A 21,986-nucleotide genomic window follows, 5' to 3' on the forward strand; every position below is an offset into this window, starting at 1 on the left:
GTGGTGAGTTCTGTGACACGAAATAAGGCAGCGAGGTGATGGATGCAGGCGGGGGCTCGCTGTTTCATATCGGGGCCAGAGAAGGCCTTCTGATCAGGGCGTGTTTGAGCAGAGACTTGAAGGGAGTGCCACATGGGGGGATGGGGAATTCTGGCCAGAGAGCAGCAGTGAAACGACATCTGAAGCCAGAGCAGATGTCGGCCGCTGTCGCTGTTGGGTTGGAGAGAGCGGGGACAGTTCCCGGCGGCGATGTGCATCAGCATGGGGTTCGGAAGAAGGTCACTGAGCCTGGAACACACCGAGCTGAGAGGAAGTGGGTCCCTTCTTCACCCAGAGATGTTAGGGGCCTTTTACGGGCTGGTGCACCTTCCAGGCTCAGGAGTGGGGCAGCACACACGGTGCTCCCAAGCGTAGCTGACCCCCCAGCTTTGTGGGGAGGAATAACATACCCCGGAGAAACGTTGGAAAAGCGATCGTCTGCAGGAGCTGTTTTCCGAGCTAGAAAGGAGGATGTGGCCTCGAACTGGAGAGCTGTGGTCCTGGGGAAACCGACCCCCTCCACAGGTAGGTGCACCTTTCGGCTTCCTGAACAGCTGCCCTTGAAGGAGCTTGGAGGCCCAACAGCGCCTGTGACCGTGGGCAAGTGCCTCGACTTCCCCAAGCCCCACCGTGACAGCACTTCCTGCACAGGCGCTTTGTGACTCCAGGGACTCAGTGGGAACGTGTCGAGGAAACTGTAAGTGCGGAGCAAGTCCGAGGCAGTCCTGCCTCTCGACAGGGGCTTGAGATAGTAACTTTCTCAAAATACATTTGCGTGTGACCAGGGAATCTGGAAGGGCAAAAGCTTAGTCAAAAGAGTGACCGTAAGGATAAAAATTGACCGAAGGCAGTAATAATGGTGAATAACAAGAACATTGAAAAACAACAAAAGTGGGGCACCCGGCTGGTTCAGTCCGTAAAGCATGCGACTCTTGGTCTCAGGGGTGTGAGGAAGGAAGGAAGGGAGGGAGGGAGGGAGGGAGGAAGAAGGAGGAAAGGTAGGAAGGAAGGGAGGGAGGGAGGAGGAAAGGAAGGAAGGAAGGAAGGAAGGAAGGAAGGAAGGAAGAGAGGGAGGAAGGAAGGGAGGGAGGAAGGAAGGGAGGGAGGGAGGGAGGAGGAAGGAGGAAAGGTAGGAAGGAAGGGAGGGAGGGAGGAGGAAAGGAAGGAAGGAAGGGAGGAAAGAAGGAAGGGAGGAAGGGAGGGAGGAAAGAGAGAAAGAAATTTTTAAGTGACTCTCCAGGGGCACCTGGGTGGCTCAGTCGGTTGAGCATCTGACTTTGGCTCAGGTCATGATCTCACGGTCCGTGAGTTCGAGCCCCACATCGGGCTCTATACTGACAGCTCAGAGCTTGGATCCTGCTTCAGATTCTGTCTGTCTGTCTGTCTGTCTCTCTCTCTCTCTCTCTCTCTGACCCTCCTCTGCTCAAGCTCTGTCTCTCTCTGTGTCTCAAAAATAATTAAACATTAAAAAAAAAAATTTAAGTGACTCTTCAATAGTCTGCCTGGCCTGTTTACAAATATGTCCCTTATCAGTGACCCTGCAGGGTAACATTAGCATCTTTATTTTACAGATGGGGAAACCAAGCCTCAAAGAGATTAAGTAACCGTCCAAGGACACACAGCAGGCAAGAACACCACTGGGAAGATATTCACTCATTCAAGAAATATCTGCTTCCTGCTTTCCCTGTCCTGTTCTCTGATGTCCCCCCCCCCCCGGGGGTGGCCCCACCACTGCCGGGAAGTGGCATGTATGTGTCATGATACCGAGATGGAGAAAGTGCTGACGGGCCAGACTTAGGCCCAGAGGAAAGAAAGGAGAGCTGCTTGGAGGAGGCGAGGCAGACGCTGAGCTTTGAAAAGGAGTAATTCATGAGAGGGAGAAGGGCATCCCAGAGCAAAGGAATGGCTTGACACCCAGGAGAGAGACAGCAGCCTGGGGACTTCAGGTCACATCTGTCTTCTGTCCTAAAGCACACCCATTGCTAGTGCCTGGACAGGGAGGGGTCCCCGGCACAAATGGGCTCACTTCTCCTACCTTTGAAAATGGACTAGAGCTCTCACTCCAGTTCTGCCACGCAGGAGCAATGTGACCTCCACACACACACACACACACACACACACACACCTCATTCTGTGACTCAGTTTCCCCAGAGAACGCATTGGTTTTGGACGACGGTTTTCAAAGTGCGGCCCCCAGTCCAGCAGCGTCACCCGGGCGCTTATCAGAAACACAGATTCTCAGGCCTCACCCTAGGTCTGCTGTGGAATCAGGAACTCTTGTGTTTTGACAAACCCTGCGGGGGGGGGGGGGGGGGGGGCGATGCTTATGCCGGCGGGGGGGGGGGGGGGGGGGGGGGGCACCCGTGCGGCGCCTCCCCCCCCCCCCCCCCCCCCCCCCCCAAGGAGGAGCGGGACCCTCGGGGGACAGCAGCACTAGCCAAGCCAGGGAGCCTGTTAGAAAGGCAGAGTCCCAGCACCCCACCCCCACCCCACCGCCCTGGGCTCCCAGCATCAGAATTGCATCTCAGGAGAGTCCCGGGGGTTCGCGCGCATATTAACATTTGAAAAGTGCAGTCCCAGAGCTAGGGGACACCTCGTGGCAGCTGTAAAACCCCATCAGGCCCTCTTGGGAAAATCTCCCAACCTTTTATTTCTCTTTCTGCGAAAACTTCCAGGCAGGAGGGAAGCCCGTCAGGCTCAATTAGGGCCTCGGGTCCCTTTGATCCTTTCCAATCTCCTGATAAGAACAGGGGGGCGGGGGAGGGGCAGGAGCGCTGGGGCAACCCCCCCCCCCCCCCAAGGGGAAGGCGCTTTCCTCCAGGAGGCAGGAAGCCCAGCAAAGTCTTCTGCCAGCCCCCCCTCCCCAACCCCCGCCCGGAATGTCCCCTGACGGAGCCTCTGGAATTGGGAAGAAATTCCGTGCAAATTCCACGGCTGGTCCCAAGCCAGCGCGAAAACGCCAGAACAGCGCCGTGTGGCGCGGCCCCCGGCTCGAAATCGAGTTCAAAACAATTACCAGCCGACATGTGTTTCCTATGAACAGTGCAAGTGTTAAAACGGATTTAATTTTCTTTTGTAAATAAAGAGGCCCCTCCAGACCGGCCAGTTTATCTCCCTGGGACAGATGAAAGTGTTTCATCAGCCAGTAGCCTCTGCCCGCTGCAGAGGTGGGGGGCAGCTATCTGGACCCCATGTGTTTTCTGTCTTGTAATCCAAAATCATCCTTCCCATGTGGGACTGTTCGGGCGCCGTGGGGCCTTTTCTCCAAGCCTTCCTTCTAGCTATCTACAAATGCCAGCCCCATTCTTCTTCTGGTCTTTTCTTTTTTGCCTTAAACATATTAGTGATTCATAAACAGTAAAATTAGTCTGCTAGAGGCTAGTGGAGGTATTCATCCCGATGGCGCCTGCTTTCCTGGGTTAGTAGTTAAAATAAATCATCGCTGTCACAATGGAATTCAGGCCTAAAAATCACCTGTAGGAATCCCCACCCCCTCCCTCTCCACCTCCCCCAGGCCCCCCAGAGCATCCAGGATCAAAGCTGCCTTCTCCACTCCAGCTGAGGGGGGTAAAGGAGCCGGGAGGAGGGAGGGGTGGAGAAGGGGAAGACGAGGCACAGGAGGAAAAGCCCCAGAAGTTACACCAAACCAGGAAATGAATGTCTCCGCTCTATTGTTGAAGCTGGAAGGCACAGAAGTGTGAGGCCAATTGATGATATTAGTGTTTCTAAAGCGAAATATGATTAACCACTTCATTATGTAAAGTTATGTTTCCACTTAACCTCCTCGTGCTGGCATCCAGAACTCTCGTTTTGGGTTAGGGTTGTTTTTTTTTTTTTTTTTTTAACTGCAAATGTAATAAATTCCAACATGCCCAAACTTCCTGACTTCCACTGTCCACCGCTGGTGTCTCCTGAAACCTCAGCAGTGGGAGATAAGTCGTCCAGGCAAGTAAGCTTTTCATCTTCGGAGCACTTAAGTTAATTACATGGAGGCTGGTGGGGGCCCCCCCGAGCCGGTTCTGCGCGCAGCCCTCCCGAAGGCAGACATCATAGGATCCAGATGCAAACCCTTGGCAGCTTAAGCCCAACAAATTTCCTTTGTCAAGAAATGCAAACAGCCAAACATCGCAGCCTAGGCTACTTCAGTGAGCGGGCCCCCTCCTGGGGCGCTGGGCCTGCGGGACAGAGGCCAGAAGCGCCGACAGAAACCGTTACAAGAGCGCGAGTGGTCGGGCCCTAGCCGGTTCCCAGGCGTAGGATGAGTTTGCTTTATTTTATTTGGGATCAAAGTGGCTTGGGCATCCTCTAATCCGACCCCGGGTATTTTGATGACTTGGGGATCCATCCCAGGAGTGGAAATGCCAGGAGGAGGCGTGGGGGCTTCCTCCCCCACCCGGCTGACTTCCCAAGTCAGTTTCTGTACCCTTCTCCTCTTTCTGGAGCCTTCCAGATCTGTCCTGCCTTAAATAGGCCCCTTAAGTAGACACCTCCCACCCTCCTCCCTGTTCCCTGTCCCCTCTGGGCACCGCACACCCCACCCTTATCATTTAGCATCTTGGTTGTGGGGCCAACCTTCTTCCCTGGCTTCAAGGTCTGTGTTCCACCGGAGAGACATTTGTGATCCTATGTCCCCTTCTCTGCAGGGTGGCTTGGACGGGGTGGGTAAATCTGTCTGGTTGGGGGGGGGGGTAGTCCAATGGGCAGTGCGAGTAAGCCACATTCACAAACACCGCTTTTATGAGCTACAAAACTGGTCTTCTGACTTCAGTGGATCCAGAGCCCAAGGGCAGAGCAGAGGGGTGGGTTTGATCAGCTTCCTGCTGTGGGTTGCATCAGATTTCCCAAAAAGGCGCATTCAAATCCTAACCCCCAGTACCTGTGAATGTGACCTCACTTATCATCACTCAGAAATAAGGCATTTGCAGATGTAATCAAGGGAAAATGAAAGCATACTGCATTACTGTGGGCTCTAAGCCCAATGGCTGGTGTCCTCAGAAGAGAGAAATTTGGGCACACGGGGAGAAGACCGTGTAAAGACAGAGGCAGAGAGGGGACTGGGGAGGCTACAAGCCAGGAACACCAAAGATTGCTAACAACAACCAAAAGCTGGAAGAGACAGGACAGATTCCCCCGCTGGCGTCTTCAGAGGGAGCGTGGCCCTGACCACACCTTGACTTTGGACGTCCAGCCTCCGGAATAAGGAATAAATGTCTGTTGTTTTAAGCCACGTAGTTTATGGTACTTGGTTACAGTGGCCCCAGGAAGCCAAGACACCTCTTAAAACCTGGCACTAATCACCTGTTTTCCCACCCGGACTCAGAGCACGGTGAGTTGGAGGGCGAGCCGTGTCTTCCTCTGCTTTGCCTGCTCTCTCCCCGGTGCACAGTAGGGCTTTGCCTGCTCTCTCCCTGGCACACAGTAGTGCCTTTCTGTATGAGCAGTGAAGCCTGTAAACACTCAGCTTGTCATATGGGCTACATCCCTGCCTGGCCACCCTGCTGGCCTCCCATGTCCCCTCACTGGCCACCCAGGCTCCCTTCTCCGTGCCCTGCCACCCTGCACCCCTGACATCTCCTGAAACGGGGTCAGATTTTAGTCTTCCAGAGCTGCTTTCCTTCCCTGCAGCCCACTCCTCTTCAGGCCCGGCGGCTCCCACCAGCTTTCGAGACTCAACCCAAAGTTACCTTCCCCAAGGCTCTGAGAGGTTCCCCGATGCCCTGCAGCCCGGCTTGAGGTGTGGGGGGGACCCCCCTCTGTGTCCCCACAGCCCCTCCCATGGCACCTGTCACACTTCTGTCACTGCTCATCTGCATTGCCCGTCACTCCCATTACCTGAAGGCAGGTGTCAGGCGTCACACAGCCTCCTCGAGTTGAATGAACAAATGACTGATAAGTAAACCCGGCCCAGCAGCCTCGGCCCAATCTACACGCGAAACCCAGCTTTCCCTCAAAGACCACAGCCCCCCACCTAGGAACAGAAACAGGAAGGAAACCCCCAGCATGGCCTGCTGTCCCCTAAAAGGGCAAAGATAAAGAAAGACCAAAAACCCATTAGGTTGGCCCATGTAAGCCAGACTCGGAACCTATCGCTTTTAAGCCCCTGCCTTCAGTGTGTGCACATAAGAAATCATATTTTGTCTGTTTGGAGAACATTTCCTCTCTTTATGGGCTTTCAAAGCCGCCTTATCAGCCTGTATTTTTGATGCCTTGCTTTCTTCTGAGGGGACCTCGTTGGCGGCAGGAAAACAGATACGATTAATTAATTCCTTGAAGGGACCCACGCGCTGGAGAATGTCATAACATTGACACTGGGAGGAAACTTCCTGACGCAGCTTGGTGCTGCATTTACAGGAGATCACCGAGCCCCGGAACAAAGAGTTTTCTAAAATTTCCACAGCCACTCACTTAGCATTTCCCTGATGAGCACAAGCCATCGGAAGGGGAGTCAGAGCGAGCTGTGTTTTCTTGGCACGGAAGTCTTACTCTCACACCGGACTCTTGTCGAGCCTCCAAGAGGCTGCTCTCTGCTGTTCTCTCTGCCTGAAACCCCGCTCCCGACCTGCCTTGGCGGGGACAGTGCTTCTGCAGGTCTCAGCTGCCTCTGATCCCATCCTAGCTCAGCTAACCCTGCGGGCTCGTGTGTAAGGGTCCCTTAGGTGAAGTAGGTGTGTCTGCCCTGGCCACCCTGTACCCCAGCACACAGCACCGCGCCTGGCACAGAGGGGGCTGTCAATATCCAGAAAGATGGACAGCTTGAGCTCCCCACAGCCCCTGTTTTAGTGAAGGGCGCAAACCAAGGGCGCAAACCAGCCATTCAGATTTGGCAGCTCTAACAGAGGCCCGGAATAATAGAAGCTTAGCAAGACTGAGACTCATTTCTCTCTTCTCAGGGATCCAAGCTCCCTCTTCTTGCTCCCCCTGACCAGGAAACTCCCACCTCATGGCCCAAGATGGTGCCCCTGGCTCCTCACATCCACTCTCCAGCCAGTGAGAAGAAAGGGGCAGAGGAAGGTATCACCGCACACTTCAGGGTGTGCCCTGGCAGCTGCACACAATGCTCGCACCCCATTGGCCAAGACTTGACCGTACGGCCATTCCTGTCTACGAGGGAGTCTGAGAAAGGAGTCACTGGGTGGTCACGTGCCCAGCTAAGACCTCAGTTACTATAGAAGAAGGTCAGAGTGGATACAAGGGGACAGTGGGCCAGTTGTGCCTCCCCTAGAACCATCCTGGGCAGCCTCCCTGTCTGGCCTCACAGACACTGCCCATCACCGCATCCTTGACTTTGGCTTTTACCTCCCGGAAGTATTTTTGCTCTGCCTCACCTGCCCCCGACTGTGGCCTCAGACCCGGCCCCCTGTACTCCTCGAATGGAATGCTGCAGCGGCCCCTCCCCTCTCCGGCCCCACCACCCCCACAGGGCCACACCTGTCCCCAGTCTAGCCTCCAGATCTGAGTAACTGTCTAGTAAAACCCTGTGGTAGGCGGTCTGGAAGGATCTATCACAAGTGAAAATTCCCGGAGCACCTGAGTGGCTCAGTCAGCTGAGCGACCGACTTCGTCTCAGGTCAGGATCTCGCGGTTTGTGAGTTTGAGCCCCGCATCGGGCTCTGTGCTGACAGCTCGGAGCCCGGAGCCTGCTTCGGATTCTGTGTCTCCTTCTCTCTCTGCCCCTCCCCCACTTGTGCTCTCTATCAAAAATAAATAAATGTAAAAAAAAATTAATAAAAAAAAATGAAAATTCCTATGGTCTTTCACCCAGCAATTCTCTGTCTGGGAATCGATCCTACCCTTGTCTGCCTCTGCTTTAGCTGCTATGACAAAATGCCATAAACAGGCTTATAAGCAGTACATGTTTACTGCTCACAGTTCTGGAGGCTGAAGTCCAGGATCAAGGTGCTAGTAGGGTCGGGTGAGGGCCCTCTTCTGGGCTGCAGACGGATGACTTCTTGCTGTGCCCTCCCAAGGTGGAAGGGAGGGAGCTCTGAGCCCCTCTTTTATAAATTGAGATTTACTGATCTCAATCATGGGGGCTGTATCCTCATAAACTAAGAATCACCTCCCAAAGGCCCCACCTGCTAATACCATCACCTTGTGGATTAGGATTTCAACATACGAATTGAATTGCGGAGGCAGGGGTTGGGGGAGACACATTCAGACCAGAGCAACCGTGTTGCTGGTGAATGTATCCCACAGTGCAAATGGAATGATAGAAATAACCCAACAGCCACCAATCTGGGATTGTGAATTAATCGTGGCACACCAGTACATTGAAACCCCACACTGCGACTTAAAGAGACAGAGATAGAGAGAGACAGAGAGAGAGGGAGAAGCATCTTGTGTTCTGATACGGAAAGATCTTCAAGATATGCTGTTAGAAAATAGGGGCGCCTGGGTGGCTCAGTCAAGCGTCCGACTTCAGCTCAGGTCATGATCTCACGGTTCTTGGGTTCGAGCTCCGCATCGGGCTCTGGGCTGACAGCCTGGCGCCTGCTTCGGATTCTGTGTCTCCCTCTCTCTCTGCCCCTCCCCTGCTTGCCCTCTGTGTCTCTCTCTCTCAAAAATAAGTAAACATTTAAAAAATATTGTTTAAAAAGTTATGCTATTAGAAAGTAGATTCATGGTTGCCAGAGAGTCGGGGGCAAGAGGCAACGGGAGTAACCACCAACTGATAGGGGGCTCCTTTGGGGGGTGATGAAAGTCTTCTGGGATTAGACAGCAGTCATGGTTACACAGGTAAGTGGATACAGTCGACTCTTAACACAGGGTAACTGCACGGGTTTTTCAGTAAATACGGTACAGCACTATAAATGTGTTTTCTCTTCCTGATGATTTTCTTTTTTCATTTTCCCAGTAACACCTTTTCTGTAGCTTACTTTGTGGCAAGGATGCGATATATAATACATATAACCTGCAAACCACGTGTTAGTAAATGTGTTTATGTTACCAGTAAGGCTTCCGGCCCACTGTAGACTACCAACAGTTAAGTTTCGGGGGAGTTCAAAGTCATTAGCAAACTTTCAACTGCATGATGGGTCGGTGCCCCTCATCCCCGAGTTGTTTGAGGGTCAGCCTTATACTCAAAACCCACTGGGGGCGGCTGGGTGGCTCAGTTGGTTAAACGTCCCGATTCTTGATTTGGGCTCAGGTCGTGATCTCATAGTTTGTGTGTTCAAGCCCCGCCTCGGGCTCTGTGCTGACGGTGCAGAGCCTGCTTGGGACTGTCTCTTCCCTCTGCCCTCAGAATACGTAAATATTTAAATAAATAAATAAATAATGAAATAAATACCCCCTAGATTGTACACTTTAAAAGGGTGAGTTTTTCAGTCTCCGATGAAAAAGGCCAGGTATGGATCGGGCCAGAATATTTTGCATGACGAAGGAAAACAGGAATCTTTACTGACAGTTGTCTGTATGCCTTTCAACCCTGCAAGGCTGCCCAAAACCTAACCCAGGAGACGGACGGGGAAGGGGTGATGACGCTTTGGACTTGGACCTTGGAGTTGACATGGGAACGCGTCGAGACTTTGGGGGACTTTGGGATGGAATGAATGCATTTTGCACAAGTGAGGGGCCGGGTGTCATGCTGTGATCCGAATGTCTGTGTCCCCCCAGAACTCATATATTGAGACCTAACCCCAAGGGGGTGATATTAAGGGGGGGGGGGCTTTGGGAGGTGATTAGCTCATGAAGTTGGACCCCCCTGATTGAGATGACTGCCTTCTAGAGATTAGCGGGATGCTGTTATGGGAGCCCCAATAGACTAGGACAGGTAGTGACCGCAAGAAGGTACAAGGCGGGGGGGGGGGGCGGTTCTGGGGTGCGGGGTTCACAGGTGTGTTCAAGAAGCAATAATAGCACACTGCATACTTACGTGAACCTTGCAGTTGTATCTCAATAAAAAGTTTAAAAAAAAAAATAAAGCCTATGTGTATAACCAACATGCTTGCAAGTACAAAAAACATAAAGTGGACAAGGAGACGGGAAGACAAAGAAAGGAAGCCGGATGCATGGGGTGACGAGGTCCTGGCTGCGGTGTTTTCCTTTCACTATCCTTTTATACCACGAGGATCCCCTTACCTTGTTCGGTATTTAAGAAGGGGCCAGGCCAGAAGGAGGAGGAGGGGCAGTGAGGGATGAGCCACCTCTCCGGCCCTTGGAGTGATGGGGCAAAGGGCGAGGATGTCTACTGGGCACGTGTGCTCACCTGATCACATCCTGTCCACAGCACGATAGAAGTTGGTTAGCCCCATTTTACAGAGAAGGACACCGAGGCTCAGAGAGAGAAAATAATTTCCCCAAGTTTCAGCAAATGAGTGCAGCTACCAGAATTCAAACCCAGGTCTGTCTGGCCCCCAGGCCAGATTAAAATTAATTTTATTTTACTTTTTATTGGAGAGAGAAAGAAAGAGAGAGAGAGAGCATGAGCGGGGAAGAGGGGCAGGGTGGGAGGAGAGAGAGAAAATCCCAAGCACTGATCCCAAGCCCTGAGCGCGGAGCCCAACACGGGGCTCGATCCCCAAACCCTGGGATCGTGACCTGAGCTGAAATCAAGAGTCGGACGCTCAACCGCCTGAGCCGCCCAGGTGCCCCTGGGGGGCGCTCCTCTATCCAAAGCTAGCCCACTTCATCCCCCGCAGCCCGTCTCATGTTCCCTTATTCTGCACAAGGCACCCAGGGAAGGGGATGGGATTCTGGGGGGGGTCACACCGCCCACTCAGAGGACCCAGAGCCAGGCTCCTGCTCCTGACTCAACAGCAAACGTTTCTCCTTCAGCAAATATTTTGTGAGCATCTGTTCTAGGTGCTGCTGTAGGTACTGGGAGTGCAGGGTTAAGTCACGCAGACAGACCCCTGCCCTTGGGAGGCTGCCGTTCTAGTGTTGAGAGATGAACAGTGGACAAGTGAGCAACCAGAACAGGGAGCAAACGAAACAGAACGAGTGCTCTGATGGAAAATGGAACAAGCTTGGGAGGGATGGGGCCCGGCTGTGTCTGTCAGGCGGCCAGGGAAGGCTCCCCTATGGCTGTGACTTCTAGCAAGGGCCACCATGACAGTAAGCAATGTGGGTCTCTGGGAATGATCATTCTAGACAGATGGAAGAACACGTGCAAAGGCCCTGAGGTGAGAATGGCTTTGATGTGTTTGACGAAGAGCAAAGAAGACAAGGTGGCCAGAGCAGACTGGCAGGAGCTGAGAAAGACGGAGCCAGGGTCTAAATTTGTCACCCTGAGGCCACGGGCGGGATCTTGGATTTTATTACGTAAGACACCGGCCACTGGGTTCAGAGTACAGGAATGACAAGGGTTGAAAGTTGCCTGAAGGGGAGTGTGCTGGTTTCTGGAGGCCAGAAGTCCAAACTCCAGGTGTTGGCCGCGTTCATTCCTTCTGAAGGCTTCTAGGAAGGATCTGTCCCAAGCCTCTCTCCAGCTTCTGGTGGTTTCCCACAGTCCGTTGCATAACCTTGCCTTGCGGACGCATCACTGCAATCTCGACCTCCGCCTTCACATTGACTTTCCCTCTGTGTGTCTTTCCCTTCTTTTCTATGGATGCCCTTCATTGGCTTTGGAGTATACCTGGATAATCCAGGAAGATCTCATCTCAAGAGCCTTAATTTTTCTTTTTAATTTTAAGTAGGCTCCATGCCAAATATGGGGCTCGAACTCAAGACCTCAGGATCGGGAGTCGCATGCTCTATGGACTGAGCCAGCCAGGCACCCCGCAAGATCCTTTAATTACATTTAAAAATATTTTTTGTGATTTTTTTTCTGGGAGAGAGAGAGAGGGAGACACAGAATCCGAGGCAGGCTCCAGGCTCTGAGCTGTCGGCCTGACGCAGGGCTCGAACACACAAACTGTGAGATCACGACCTGAGCCGAAGTCGGATGCCTAACTGACTGAGCCACCCAGGCGCCCTTCCTTTAATTACATTTGTAAAGGCCCTTTTCACAAATGAGGCCACATTCACAGGTTTGGGGTAGACGTATCTTTTGGGGGGGCACCATTCAACCTCCCCCCAATGGCCAGGGTGCACACAGGGAGACCAGTTAAGAGCACTGATGGTGGCCTGGACTAGACTGGGAAAAGCAGTCACGGCAGGTTTAAGAGGCATCGGGAGGTGGGATTCAAAGCACGTAGAAACGGCCAGGTGCAGAGAGTTGAGGAGGATGTTAAGGGGCACTATCAGGTTTTGGCTTACACAACTGAGTGCATCATGATAAAAAAAAAAAAACCATTTTATCCAATTCCATACTGCAAAACCTACCCTCTTCCCCAGACCCAATTACCCCAGTTCCAAAAAGGAATGAACCCAATCTCTTTAAAGCTGGGTCTGGTCCCCACAGACATTTTCTAAGGCTCCAGGGCTCCGGGAAACACAAGAAGACCTTCATGTGATTGCTAAGTAATTGCTTTCCAACTATGAAAGTAATTAAGAAATGGCACCAATTTCCCTAAGTGTAATGTAATTAAATCCACTGGCTTGGAAAATCATTTGCGATAAACTGAAACAGCGAAAGATCAGACCGTGGGGAATTAGGGAAACATCTGACAGGAGGGACACAGTGTTCTCTGGGGCTTTCCCCCTGGAGGGGTGGCCTTGCGAGGCTCAGAAGGCGGCTGGCAAAGGACGGACGGAGCTGGAGCATGGGGGAGGCCAGACACCTGGCTGTCAGAGCCCCGTCAGGGCAGAGCCAGGGGTGTGTCACCCGCGTGCCTGATGGTTGGGGGGGGGGGGGGGGGGGGGAGGGATGAGAGTGGGAGCCCAGGCCGTGAAGCATTACCACAGGAAGTGAAGGCAGGTAAGGGAGCAGGGTGGTGGGTCGGGCTCCAGGAATGAAGTTGCACCACGAAGAGAAGCAGGTGAAACAGGGCCAAGAAATGAGATCCGGCTGAGCAGGTCAAGGGTAAGACTTTGGCCAAAAGGCAGAGGTCAAAGGTCTCTATTTAAATGATTCGGCAGGCAGGGACGCCTGGGTGGCTCAGTGGGTTAAGCGTTGGCTCCCAATTTCAGCTTAAGTCACGATCTCACGGTTCACGAGATCGGGCCCCACGTCAGGCTGAGCGCGAGGAGCCTGCTTGCGATTCTCTCTTTCTCTCTCCCCCAAAATTAATAGAAAGAGAGAAAATAAATGATTCTACCCGCAGGTATGAAGCCTGATGGTTGTGGGAGTCAGAGGGCCCAACGGGCAGATTTCTAATATATACCGTAATTCGTACCCTTCTTTGGCGGTGGGAGGGAAATTAGAAAGGAGTTTTGAGTCAGGCAGAGAGCTCTGGGTTCTCATCCTAACTCTCCTACTTTCTTATCCCGAGCAGCAGAGAATAAGGCTTATCCTTATTGCTAAGCTCTGGGCCTCTGCCTTCTCTTCCACAAGAGAATAATCATCATTTCTAACGAGCCTGCTATTAGCAAAGTATGTACATGACGTACACGACGTGCTTTAGAAACCGCCAGGCCCTTGCGAGGTCCACTGGGATCCCTGACCAAGAGCCAGCCCTCCCCACTCCCGGCCACCTGCCTCCAGCTGGGTCATCCCCTCCCTCACCACATCAGCCCCCTGCATCCACTGGTGCCCGCCCCCCCCTTGCCTTGACCCAAGCACCTACATTCGGACCCTCGGTGTCCTCAAATAAAAAAAAAAAATTAGAGACCCTCCCTCGTGGGGTATTGTAAGGATCCAAAGACCTAAGGCATGACACAGCGTTAGGCCGGAGCCCCGCACAGAACTCTGTGACCCTGAGGTGGTGCGCGCCTATTATCATCATTACGGTGCTTGAAACCAGCAAGAGAAAAGAAGTAACAAACACGCCCACCTAGCAGTAACTATCATTAACCCCTGGAGAATAACCTTTAAAAAAAAAAAAAATGCACTTAGTTCTTCCTGTTGTTGTTGTTGTTGTTCATTTTCAGGGTGCACAGTTTTGGGGACCGATTTTGTCGGAGAACAATGTGCCACGAGCGACTTCACATATGCTCCCACGCTTTCTTGCACACCGGCCTCTCCCGTGCGTCCGTCGGGGCTGGTACCATCGCCCCGCTGGGCCACCACCGAGCTACTCCGTGGGTCGCTGGGAAAGCTGGTCTCCGCACCTCCTTTCCAACCAGCTCCCCCCCCCCGCCCTCTGGCCCGGGCCCCCCGCTCCCCGGCCCCCCCCCCCGCCACGGATCTCCAGGAAGGTGAAATACAGTTGTGAACACATCACCTCGCTCTGGCTCTCACGCCCCTGGAGGGGCTCCCCAGCGCTTCACAATTGCAATCGGGTCTCCTCGCCCTGGCCGGAGAAGCCCTTCGCGAAATGTCACTACAGCGCTGCTGTTTCTCCTGAATCTCCTCGTCCTGCCGCATGCCACCGCAAGCGCCCCCCTCACTCTCGCGTCCCCCGTCCCCACGTGTCTCAGCTCTGCCTGTCTTTTTTTTTTTTAATTTTTTTTTAAACGTTTTATTTATTTTTTGAGACAGGGAGAGACAGAGCATGAACAGGGGAGGGTCAGAGAGAGGGAGACACAGAATCCGAAACAGGCTCCAGGCTCTGAGCTGTCAGCACAGAGCCTGACGCGGGGCTCGAACTCACGGACCGTGAGATCATGACCTGAGCCGAAGTCAGCCGCTCAACCGACTGAGCCACCCAGGCGCCCCGCTCTGCCTGTCTTTCGGAACCCGACCCAAGTTGATTCCCACCCCCTCCCCCCAAAGCCTTGTCTGCTGCCCCACAGCATCACCCGGGACCACGATCGGCCGGGAGGAAGCCAGACTCCACGGGAACCAAGGTGGCCTAACCAACATAGAAGTTCAGTGGCTGTCGCCTAACAGATGAGCTGAGACGGATGATCCGGGGGTGGGAGCAGAGCCCTTTGGTCTTCTGGCACCGGCTTCTTGGGGCCCCGCCCTGCCAGTCCTGTGGCGGGAACCCCTCTTCAGAGTCTGACGGGGTCACTAGAGCTCCAGGTGCCCACTTCTCCGTTCCCGCAGGAGATGGGAAGACGAGTGCGAGTTTCTGGAAGAACCACACAAGGCTTAGAAGCCAGAATGTGTTTGCTGGGTCACCTAGGTGCGAAGGAGGCTGTACAAGGTAGAAATGTGACCGTTATTAAGAAGAAGGGAGAAAGGACACTGACAGCTCAGCCTCCCACGGCCTCCCTGAGCCAGAAAGAACAGCTCCTTCCCCAGAGCTCACCCTGCATCGAGTGCTTACTCCAGGAGGCAGCAGGGGATAACGAAAGAGACAGACAGGCTTTGGAGTCAAACAGACCTGCATTTAGATCCTGGCTAGTTGCTCTCTGGCTGGCTGATTTAGGGTGGTTGCTTAAACTTTCTCCATCCCTGTGCCTTAGCAGGCAGGCAGGCAGGAAGGAAGGAAGGAAGGAAGGAAGGAAAGAAGGACAAAGGAAGGAAGGAGAGAGGAAGGGAGGGGGGAGGGAGGGAGGAGGGAGAAAGGAAGGAAGGAAGGAGGGAGGGAGGGAAGGAAAGAAGGAAGGAAGGAAGGAGGGAAGGAGGGAGGGAAGGAGGGAAGGAAGGAAGGAAGGATGGAAGGACAAAGGAAGGAAGAAGGAAGGAAGGACAAAGGAAAGAAGGAGAGAGGGAGGGAGGCAGGAGGGAGAGAGGGAGAGAGGGAGGAAAGAGACAGGCCCTTGAAAGATCATAGAACAGTAGGAGCTTGACTAACAATGACAGATTCCAGGCGCCTCTGGTTTACAGGGTCACCTATACCCGCATGTTCTATCTTCCGAGAGACGTGAGGGCTTCCAAGCCCAGGCACCCGGCATACGGTGAAGGGCTATTATTGATATTTGCTGCATTCAGTTGAGTCCGTTTGGCCTGCCCCTTCTCCGGGGTTCAGTCTGATCCTGCCTTGGCCAGTGAACCTGTGGCCCCTGGGGTGCTGGGCGTGAGGCTGACCCAGCGGGTTGGGGAGGGAGGTTTTTCTTTTTTTTACCTCCCAAGGTTGAGAATGACTGCTCCAGAAATAAAGCCCCTTCCACCTCAGACCCTATAAGCGCTGAACCCAGTGCCGAGCATACAGCAAGGGCTCCATAAACGTTAGCTCTTACCGCCGTGGTGGTCGTGTTTCCTGGAGCTACTGTTGCTGGTGACGCATGACCTTCTAAACCACAGTGGCATTCAATCACCATCTTCCTTTACTCATGGTTCGGGGGGGGGGGGTCAGGAATTCGGGCACAGTGGGTCTGTTCCCCAACATCTGGGCCTCGGCCGGGAGACTTGAACAAGGCGGCTTGAAGCCTGGAACCATCTTCCAGGGTCCTCACCTCCCTGTCTGGCCTCTGACGCTGCCCGTCGCTGTGCTGTTGGCTGGGACACGTGTGGCCTCTCCCCGTGGACCAGGTTGGGCTTCCCGACAGCATGGCGGCCGTTTCCAAGTGACAGTGACCCAGGATAGCGTAGCAGGTGCCCATGGCATTCTTATGCTCTGAGGATCGTCCAGCCCGGGAAGGCAGAGTGTCACTTCCAGCAGGGTCACCAGCCCACCCAGGGTCAGAGGGAGGGAATGGAGACCCCAGCACTGAGCGGGAGGGGTCCCTCGTCAGGACACGTGGGATGGGGGCACTATTGCAGCCGTCCTCAGCTACGCTATTGGCCACCACAACAACCCCATCCAGTAGCGGCAAATAGCAATAGTCCAAAGGTAGTAGTGAGACTCAGTCCCTCCCAAGCCGGTCGTGTGTCAAAGTGACAGAACATACCGGGTTCCCCGGGCCTGGGGCCGGGTCACCCCACGGGGAGGTGCAGATTTTCTGCTGTCGTGCATCCCGGGGCTGAAGGAGGGCCGGCCTTCCCTGCAGACACTTCTGCAGCCGCGCGAGGCATCCGGTCAGGGTCAGGGACCACAGGGGCCAGACCAGCAATGTGTCCGGGCCATCTTTTTTAACGGACGAGCCAAGGGCCTCTTAAACTTCAGCTTCCTGGATGACTGTCCTTTGAAGCTGCCCACGGCAGTTTGCGTCTCTCTGGGATCCCGTTGCGACTCTCCCCCAGTGAGCTATTTGGTTGGTGATATGGCTCAAAAGAGCCACAGGGAGACGCGAGCAGTATCTTTCTTCCCTAACTTCCCAGCCCTCGAAGGAAAGACCATGTTTGGTTTGAAAACAGAACAGCTTTATCACCAACCAGGACCCTGGATGAAATCTTTCCCCCCTAAAGCTGAATAAACAGCCCCAGGCTCTGCTCACGCCCCGCCCCGTTCTCAGCTTCGAAACCCACTTATCTAGCTCCTTGCCTTCTACTCCGGGCCTGCCCTGAGCCCCAGAACAACCCCAGGAGCTGGGGGAACCTGCATTCTGCTCCATTTCCTCCTTATAGGAGGAAAAGACAGACTGGATTCAAGTCTCCTCCTACCCCGGGGCCTCAGTCTTCTTGTCTGCAAAGTGGGGATGATATTGCTTGCCTCGCCACACTGTACCAGGGTTGAATGAGATCATTTTAGTGGAAAGTGCTGGCATAGTGGAGGCTCAAAGCCCTGCCTGGGTCTGGAGAGACCAGGGCAGTTTGGGATCCAGAGTCAAGCCTGGTTCAAAACCCATGACCACCACCATACGCAAGTACATGCTGGGTACCTTGGGTAAGTTCATCAACCTCTCTGAGACACAGCCACTGGAGCTTGTAAATAATCTTGTGATAAAGACATTGCTGTGGAGATTAACACGGCGCTGAGCACGTGCCCATGCCCAGGCTCTTAATAAATGCTGGTTACTTGTTTCTATTATCTGTTAACCCACTACATTTCCAGGCAAGGACAAGGTCTTAGAATTTGTGTATTCCCAACGTTTCAGATACACACAGCGAAGTTCCTCCTCATCGTGTCTGTAGGTGGTTTTTGGTTCATGTCCTTTTTTTTTTTTTTTTTTCATTGATTGAAATTGTCATTGAAGTCGTCGTAGATTCACATCGGTTGTAAGGAAGAACAGGGAGATCCCTGGTGCATTTCTGCCCCACATTCTACCAAACTATAGTATAATGTCATAACTAGGACGTTGACATCGAATCGATGCCACCCACCAATCTTATTCCGATTTTCCAGTTTTACTCGTACTCATTTCAGTATCTGGGTGTGTTAAGTTTTGTATCATTTTATTACCTGTGCAAGTTTACGTATCCACCACCACAGCCAAGATAACACTACCAAACCCACCCACGGCGGGGGGAATCCCACCATTTGAAAGCTAGAAAGGCCCCTAAGTTGACTTTATGAGTCAACATGGCGTCTGGATTATGAGAGCCCAGTGATCCGCCCTCCTGGGTTCAAATCCCAGCTCTGTCACCACTGTATGACCCTGTCCAGGGCGGGGCGGCTCTTTTGTCTCCGTTTTCTCCTCTGTGAAATGGGAAAACAACAGCTCCCAGCAGTCAAGAAAACATTGCGTAAATGCAAGCTATGAGGATGGCTTTGGGAAGTTGGCGATAGAGGCCCCAGAAGCAAAGATACTTGGCCAAGGTCACACGCCAAGCTGGAGGCATTGAGGCAATATTCTTCAGCTGGACCGGACCAATGGGCGGGGGAGCTTGTATCGTCTGCTCCAGAACCTTCTTTCCATGGTTGATCACAGGCAGGCAGCGGAGCCCGGGGGTCCAGCAGCAGGCCCGGGAGGCGGCCTTCCTGGGCAGGCATCCCTGCCATGGCATCAGACCAAGACAAGTGCCCCAGGTTTCCCGGCCTCCCTTGAACCTCATCTGCAGAGTGGGGTAGGGAAGGATTCCGCGACGAACGGTTACCAGACCCACAGCCAGTCGGTGTGAGGCTATTCGTGTGCAGCCAGTCCCTTTACTAAGTAGTGGCATCGTCTTAACCATTTTTTTTTTTTTAATTAAAATAATTGTACAGGACTCTGGGCTGGGATGGTCGGGGCAGCAAGCATGTCGAATCACAAAACTGGGTAAGGGAGTCATTTCTCTTAGAACCTTAATAGTGAAACTAAAGACTCCTGCATGAGGGAACAGGCCAGCACCTTATTCCCCCCCCCTCCTCCCCCACCCCCACCCCCAGCAGAATTTCCTTCTTTTTGTGGCTGGATTAACTCCTGAATACCAAAAACTTCTGATCCTGTACTTTGAGCCTGTTGTTAAAATGTCATTTCCAAACAAACACGGGTTACTATCTTTTCTTCTCTCTCTCTCTCTCCTCTCTTTTTTTTCTTCTCCCCAAGATCAAAGAAGGCATTTGGGCCTTTAAGATAACATTCATCCGAAGAGAGATGGTAATATATGAGATTAATGAAAATTAACATAATCCCTCTGAATAGAAGAGAGCTTGCGTTCAGTCGGTTGTCCTGCCGTTAATTATGCGTTAGGTGGTGATAAATGCTTTAAATCAAGCGATGCCTTAAAAACCATTTAAATGATTTTCACCTAATTAGTTCCCCCCCCCCCGGCCTTGTTCTGAGCCTGGGGGATCCCTCCCTGCAGGGCCTGCCCCCCTCCTTTGGAACGTGCCAGGGGATCAAGGAACCCTGAGCTCCAGAAGGAACATTTTCTGGCTTCCGTCGGCTCTGACCCACCCCGGTGGGCCCAGGGTTGCGATTTATTTTTTCTTATTGGCTTTGCAGATCCGAGATCAAAAGGAAATTTATCAGTTTCTGTCTTCCTTCAGCCTCTTCCAGCCAGACTTCATGACAAGACCCTATCGGCCTTAGAGTTGAGGAGGCCCCGGCCCCTAGGGGAACACAGAGAAAGAGAGAAGGCCCCACGAACGGTCACTGCCAGATTAGGGGGCGGAAACTGCTGCGTGGCACCCAGCCGGCCTCGGGAGGGCGGCGGGCCTGAGGCTGGACGGGAGGAATGCTGGTCTGTGCAAAGCAGAGCCCCAGGGGTCAGATTCAGAAAGGCTTCCCCTCTCTGCTTCCCCCTCTGAAGTTGAAATATCATCTCTGTCTCTTAAAGAACCTGGTTAAAGAGGGAGGGACTGGAAGGGTGGGAGGATAGCAAAGCCTGCCGGAGAACCAGGGTCTGTCGCTGGAGGCATGGGTGCACCCAGAGCTCGGCACTGTGGGACAAGCTTGGGAGTCAAATGGCCTCCTCCTGGGAGACCCCGGGATTGAAATGCAGCCTGTTCTAGCTGAAGTTTCTCCTCGCCACCCCAGGTGTATCCTCAGTCACCGCCCCTCTCTCTTGCCGGGAAATAGGACATCGGCACACAATTCAGGGGGAGGCCTGGCCCTCAGCAGCGGGTAGGGGGTAGGCCCCTGGACCTCCGGGAGCCTGCTACCCTCCTCTGGGCAAGAGGAGGTGAGTCACCGTGAAGCACTCAGGCCTGATGCGACTCTCTGATCCAAAGAGCAATCCCAGTCAAGGCCCCGTGTCTCCACCGCATCCGCGCAGCCCCGGGAGCCTTCTGTCTCCACCGGGCCTGAAAAACCACCAGGCCGGCCGCCCCCTCCCCCCCGGGACTGTAACCTCTTGCCCCCCACTCGGAAGCCAGAAGATACAAAAAAGAAAATGAAACAAAATATCTTCAATAGATACCTCTTCTGTCTTTAAAAAAAAAAAAAAAGAAAAAAAAGTGGGGGGAGGGGGGAAAGCCGGTTCATATTTGAAGTTCGAATCTTGGTGGACACGCCCCTCCTCTCACCCCGAACCACCCTCCCACGTACGAAGCAGAAGGTTTCAGAACCCCCGAAGTTGCAATTCTTTGGACGTTTTTGGAACACGTCTGTTAATGATTTGTGATCCCGGGGACTTATTTTGAATTAATTCCTTTTTTAAAGGGCAGTTTGGTCTCCCAATAAGGGGCAGACCCCGAATGCCACAGCCACTGCCTTTGTGCTAAATGAACTTTTTAGAGGTTCCAGATGGCGCCTGGCACAGGCCAGAAGGAAGCCAGCCAGAGAGGTCAATTCTCGGGGACAAGCTCCCTGGACGATCCCACCACGTCCCCGCGGCAGGAAGTGGTGCCCTCCTGAGCGAGGCATTTCAGAAATGCCTTTGAGACAAGAGGCCTGGGCCCCCACGGGAGAAGGCAGAAGGCGACCCAGTCCCTCTGGCTCATCAGACGCCCCGCTCTGCAAAGTGAAACGCTTCCCAAAAGGCCCTTCCTTACTCATTCTCCCCCGTCCCCTTTCTTTATGGTGGCAAATCATACGTAACAGCATTTCCCATTTGAACTGTGAACAACCCGAAGTGTGGACACACTGTTGTGCAACTATCCCCACCACCCATCGCCAGGACCCCTCGTCGCGGCCAAGCTGGAACTCTCTCCCCATTAAACACGAACCCCCCACACCTGGCGACCACCCTCCTGTTTTCTGCCTCTATGACTTTTGACAACTCTAGAGACCTCATGTGAGCAGAATCATACACTGTCTTCCGGTGACTGGCTGATTTCCCTCAGCATGATGTCCTCAAGAGTCATCGGTGTTACAGCGTGCGACAGGACTCCCTTCCTTTTTTGAGGCTGAATAGCCTTCCGCAGTATGGAGGGGCCACGCTGAGTTTAGCCACTCATCCATCCACGGACACCTGGGTCATTTCCACCTTTTGGCTGTGGTGGACCATGCTGCTACGAACATGGCATACAAATGCCCGTTCAAGTCCCAGCTTTCGATTCTTTAGGGGGTGTACCCAGAAACAGAGTTGCTGGATCATGCAGTAATTCTGTTTGTGATTTTTCTTTTTTTTTTTTGAGGAGCCGCCATATTGTTTTCTACAGTGGCGGCACCGTCTTTCATTCCCACCATCGGTGCTCATGGATCCAGTTCCTCCACGTTTTCGCCAACTCTTGTCATTTTCTGTGTTGGGGCGTAGTCGCCGTCCTCATGGGAATGGAGTGACCTGTCCTTGTGGTTTCGATTTGCATTTCCCCGGTGGTTGGTGATGTTGAGCATCTTTCCGTTGGCGATCGGCCATTTGTTTATCTTTGGAGAGATGTCCCCGTAAGTCCTTTGCACGTTTTTTAATTGAGTTGTGTGTTTTGCTATCGAGTCATACAAGCTCCTCTATG

This window comes from Panthera uncia, chromosome B1, assembly GCF_023721935.1.
Source record: "Panthera uncia isolate 11264 chromosome B1, Puncia_PCG_1.0, whole genome shotgun sequence".
Lineage (NCBI taxonomy): Eukaryota > Metazoa > Chordata > Mammalia > Carnivora > Felidae > Panthera > Panthera uncia.